Source organism: Rhinopithecus roxellana, chromosome 4, assembly GCF_007565055.1.
Source record: "Rhinopithecus roxellana isolate Shanxi Qingling chromosome 4, ASM756505v1, whole genome shotgun sequence".
Taxonomy (NCBI): domain Eukaryota; kingdom Metazoa; phylum Chordata; class Mammalia; order Primates; family Cercopithecidae; genus Rhinopithecus; species Rhinopithecus roxellana.
The window spans coordinates 51,048,981-51,054,931 of NC_044552.1; the positions used below are offsets into that span (position 1 = coordinate 51,048,981).

At 44.2% G+C, this 5,951-nt stretch overlaps 1 pseudogene; it reads left to right on the forward strand.

The window, feature by feature from the left end:
* Positions 1-966: 966 nt before the first annotated feature.
* On the forward strand, positions 967-1,066 carry LOC115897131 (annotated as a pseudogene).
* The last annotated feature ends 4,885 nt before the right edge of the window (positions 1,067-5,951 follow it).

The window sequence follows — 5,951 nt, forward strand, 5'->3', positions numbered from 1 at the left end:
CACGAATGTCTTCCAAATTGAGAAACCCTAAAGGAAAAATCCAAAGTTCAGTTTTACACAACACAGAAAAGTGATCTCTGAGTGGTACCTTGATTACCTGCTTTAGCAACTGTGCGTGCTGGGTAGGTGTAAACTGAGGCCTACAATGACTATTCCTTGTGTCCTGCACATTGATTCCAGTGAGACACTACAAGAGTTTTCCAATTTTAAGCAGTGTCAGAGAAGTCACTTTTGATGCCCACTTCACTTTCATTGAAGCATCAGTGAAAAGGAGAGTGAAATTTGAAATCTGGGTGAGATGCAGGCTTACCTAGATTAGGAGGGTGGGAAGTGTGTTAGCAGATCTCTCATAGGGGTAAGTTGAAGATACCCAATTCCAAGGAATGAAAGCATAAAAGATATTTGTTGGGTCACATAACTGGAAGAGAGAGGATTGGAGCTGGCCTCGGGCTTGGCTGTGTTCAGTGCTCCCTCCTTCCTTCCTTTTTCCATCACTCATCTCTTGTTGTCTCCATTCTCTCAGATTCTGCCATGTGCAGCAGAGATGACCATCACAAGACTGAGGTCAGGCTTACAATTTGGCATCTGAGATGAAAGAGCAATTCCTCCACCTCTAATTTGGAAAATTCCAGGGAAAGACTGAATAGGTCAGGCTCTATGTCAGAAGGGACAGAACGTTCTAATGGACAGCCTTGGGGGAAAGGCAATTTCCTAAAAAATGGTGAGGTAAGGAGGCAGGGGAATGTTGACACCAGAAGGGATCAGAATGTTAGATAGACATACTCTCCCACGAAGGAAATGACTTTTAACATCATTCTTCTCCAGTTCATATTTTTCCTTTGACTTATGTCAGTTTGCTGATGCCAAAAGTTTGGTTACACCACCTTGTAAACATCAAGCTACTTTACCTCTCTGTGCCTCAGTTTCCTTATGCTATTTTGATACTTATATAGCTTAATAATACCAGTACTCCCTTCAACACATATGCTAATTGGAATGATAGAGAAGGTTAGCATGGCTTCTGTACAAGGATGGCATGCAAGTCAGTGAAACATTCCATGTATTTCTTAATATATTCAGTAGCAGACTATGCTGACTATGGTTAATAACAATGTATTGTATGTTGCAAAATAGCTAGAAGAGAGGACTTGAAATACTCTCCAACACGTGAAACAGTAAATACTCAAGGTGAGGGACACCCCAAATATTCTGACTTGATCATTACACATACTATGCGTGTAGCCAGAATATCATATGTACCAACAAATATGTACAACAACTACAAATTTATAGTACATTTCATGAAGAGGTTGTGAGAACTTAATGTTTCGAAAGATGCCGGATACACAATAAGAGATAAATGAAAGTCCACAGTAGAACAGCTGGGCACAGTGGCTCACGCTTGTAATCTCAGCACTTTGGGAGGCTGAGGTGGGTGGATCACTTGAGGTCAGGAGTTCGAGACCAGCTTGGACAACATGGCAAAGTCCCGTCTCTATTAAACATACAAAAATTAGCTGGGCATGGTGACATACGCCTGTAGCCCCAGCTACTCAGGAGGCTGAGGCACAAGAATCGCTTGAACCGGGGAAGTGGAGGTTGCAGTGAGCCGAGATTGCGCCACTGCACTCCAGCCTGAGCGACAGAGCAAGACTCTGTCTCAAAAAAAAAAAAAAAAAAAAAAGTCCACAGTAGAAGAACTGGGCAAATGGATGAAACTAGATAGGGTAGATACCAGAAGGATAGAACTGTAGGTGTAGAAGTTCATCCATTAGGTAGAACAAGGTATCTCGTAGGCTATGAATTGGAAACCATAGGCAATAGTCTAGGCAAACTTGTCAGCCCTGAGAGTCTGGCATGGTCACCCCAAACCAAAGGCAGCACAATAATGCTCCCTCCCTGGTTCCCAAACATGTAGAAATATGAAGGTGTGGGTTATGGTTGATATTGTGACTGGGATGTGGCTGGCATCTTGCGTCTGGGAATTCTGTGCATGGGACAGTCTGACCCAAATAATTATCCTGCTTAAAATGCCTAAAGCACCACTATTGATGAAAACAACAACAACAAAAAAAAAAAACCAGAATGATCTCAATAGGCAGGCCTCAGAGTATCAGGGAATGCAAGAGTAGAGATACTGAGAAATCCAATCATTAGTGGTTGAGGTCAGTTCCCAAGTAATAGGGCCTCTAGCCACCTGGCTTAAGGCAGGATTCCTGTCTCTAGGGGAGGAGGCACAGGGTGGAAAGAGTGATGTAGAACTCAGATTTTATAGGAGTGGAGACAAAGACTCCAGATGCTGAACACGTAGGGCTCTTCATGCAGTATTGTGGTCAACAGGCATGTCTCTGAGTTCTACCCCAGCTCTGCTACTACTTACATTTCTGTGTGATATCATTTGTCTGAGTCTTGATCTCCTTCTCCACAAAAGAGGTATAAGAAGAATAGTACCTATTTGATAGGGATGCTGTATGGATCAAGGGTGATAATATAGACAGGTGCTTAAGCGTGGCGCCTGATTCATTCTAAGTGTGCAATCAAGGGAAGCTACTAAGATTATTATTATTAATAACAATGACAGTGATCCAATTAGGGAATGTGGCTAGGCAAGGTGGCTCATGCCTATAATCTCAGCACTTTGGAAGGCCGAGGCAGTGGATCACTGCATCCCAGGAGTTCGAGCCCAGCCTGGGCAACACAGTGAGACCCTGTCTCTACAAAAAGTTTTTAAAATTAGCTGGGCGTGGTAGCATGTGCCTGTGGTCCCAGCTACTTGGGAGGCTGAGGTGGGAGGATAGGTTGAGCCTGGGAGGAGGAGGCTGCAGTGAGCTGAGATTGCGCCACTGCACTCCAGTCTGGGTGACAGAGCAAGACTCTGTGTCAAACAACAAAACAAAACAAAAACAATTAGGAGAATTTGGGTAATAAGTTGGGACCTTGGCCTTAAGAAAGCAAAAATATCCTTACTAGACTGGGACATCATGTTCACAGCTCTATCAGAGTGTGGAGCCAGAGCTTCTCAGCGCCCTCCTGTGTCCAAGCAGGGTTGGTGCTTGGAACAAGGATGGCTGTGATGCTGCAGCTGGAAACCCAGTAGGTCTTTCTATGAGAAGAGGGAAAGTGGAATATCCCAACTTGGCCGTGAAGGAACTAGCAGCCTCGCTGGGGAGCCAGAATCAACACTCATCAACAATGAAAAGCATAGCCCGATGTGGTGGCGGGCACCTGGAGTCCCAGCTGCTTGGGAGGCTGAGAGGGGAAAATGACTTGAACCCAGGAGTTTGAGTCTACCCTGGGCCACGCAGGGAAATCCTATCTCCAAAAAAAGCAAAACAAAACCAATCAACCGAACAAATAAAACAAAACAACTAAAAGCAATAGCATGTAAAATAGGATTGCAAATAAAAATAATATCTTTTTGTTCTATATGGGAACAAAAAGATATGGGAAAACAAAAGTCTGAAAGGACATGCCCAATATGTTAACAGTGGAACCCTATGGAGATGAAAATATGAGTTTTTTAAAAATTTATTTTGTAAATTTTTATTTTGTAACTTAAAAACACTGTTAGTTCCAAGTGATACAAGACAGCATATAATTCAGAGTTAAGAGTTCAACATGGCCGGGCACCGTGGCTCATACCTGTAGTTCCAGTACTTGGGAGGCCAAGGCAGGCGATTTCTTGAGCCTAGGAGTTCAAGACCAGCCTAGGAAACATGGTGAAACCCCATCTCTACAAAAAATACAAAAATTAGCAGGATAGCGGGATGTGGTCGTGTGCACCTGTAGTACCAGCTACTTGGGAGACTGAGGTGGGAGGATCGCTTGAGCCCAGGAAAGCAAGACGATAGTGAGCCATAATCACACCACTGTACTCCAGCCTGGGTGGCAGAGTGAGATCCCGTCTCAAAGAAGAAACAAAAGATTTCTACAGCATCACAGAAATAAGAAATCATGTGTTCTAGAATAGTGTGGGAAGCTCTCATAAGGAGCTCCCATGAGGATTTATTGCCTGTTGACACTAAATCTACTCTTTCCTCTGCTTTGTGATTCTGGTGCTAGACCCTGTAGACATCCTCTTTCACCAGCTGGCATAATTTTAGGTTTTGTCCTCATACAATGTATCTGAGGGATGGAGAAATGTCCTCCTGACCAACAAAGGGATTACAGAAAGGAGACCAAGACTGGCCAGATAAAGTACAATAAGATCAAGCAGTATTGGCCAGGCGTGGTGGCTAACGCCTGTAATCCCAGCACTTTGGGAGGCCGAGGCGGGTGGATCACCTGAGGTCGGGAGTTCAAGACCAGCCTGACCAACATGGAGAAACCCTATCTCTACTAAAAATACAAAATTAGCCAAACTTGGTGGTGCATGCCTGTAATCCCAGCTACTCGGGAGGCTGAGGCAGGAGAATCACCTGAACTCGGGAGGCAGAGGTTGTGGTAAGCCAAGATAGCACAATTGCATTCCAGCCTAGGCAACAAGATAGAAAATTCGTTTGAAAAAAAAAAAAAAATGAAGCAGGGTCTTAAACTTCAGGCAGGAAAGGAATTTGTTCATGAACTGAAAGACGAATGGGAACTCTATTAGGGGCCGCTGAATGCAACTATGAGGCTTTCCAAGCCTTTTGCCTTCTGGTCTTCTCATCTCTGCCTCCTAATCCTCATCCTTGAGAGTCTGGACCTTCCTGACAGGTACTGATCCCTCATCATGTTGTTCAAGATATTGTCACTCCCCTAAACACCCTCTTCCAGTCCTTCGTGCCTTAATAAATATCTGTTTGTCCTTCAAAAGGCTCATCGAGCATCATTTTGGTGGGTTTCTCTGGTTCTCCTCCCTCCAGCTTAATAGCCTTCTCATTTATATTACTTCTATTCTATACATCAATTTTAAATGGCCTTATTTAGTAGCTTTGTTCATCTTTTCTAGTAGAATGAACTTCTTAATGGCTTTCATTCTCTCTTGTGTTGCCAAGGCCTAACAGACTACCTAGAGCAAAACAGATGAACTGAACTGATTTAGGCTCTACTGCGGATGTCTCTGAAAGGAAGAATAGCACTGAGGATATCTCTAGAAGAAAGAATTGGTTTTTTGTTTGTTTGTTTGTTTGTTTGTTTGTTTGTTTGAGATGGAGCCTTACTCTGTCATCCAGGCTGGAGTGCAGTGACGCGATCTCAGCTCACTGCAACCTCCGCTTCCTGGGTACAAGCAGTTCTCTGCCTCAGTCTCCCAGGTAGCTGGGATTACAGGCGTGTGCCACCACACCCGGCGAATTTTTGTATTTCTAGTAGAGACGGGGTTTCACCATCTTGGCCAGGCCGGTATTGAACTCCTAATCTCATGATTCGCCGACATCAGTCTCCCAAAGTGCTAGGACTACAGGCGTGAGTCACCACACCCGGCCAAGAATTGTGTATTTTTAGGGGATCAGAACACTCAGAATTAGTGGGACATTATTGCTAGGGTTAAGATAGCATTTCAGTATTTCTGGTAGAGAGGATGTTGGCTGTCCACTGCCTATTCCAGTAAATTTCCTCACCATAATATCTCTCTCTCTGTGTCTGTCTGTCTTCTCTCTCTTGCACACACGAGACAGAACTATTACCTGCCGGGTAAACAGTGGGAGAATTAGGACCTACTGTGAATCGTCTGCCTGGGGCCCAACCTGTAACATCACGATAAGAAAAACATCTGTGCTTCCTCATGAGGTTCTTTCCAATGTCCATTTTAGTTCGAATGTCCTCCTAACATAAAGGGAGGGGGAAGTTCAGAGATACATCATAGAATATTCATCACATTGCTGGCATTCTGAGAAGAATCAGGCTGGTTAAGTGACTCCCAGGCTGCTCTTACCTATCCAAAGCCCAGAACATCTAGATTTTGATTGGACCATCGCCAGAACTCATTAGCATAGTGTACCCTGACCTGGAGTAGGGAACAGCGTCTGCTC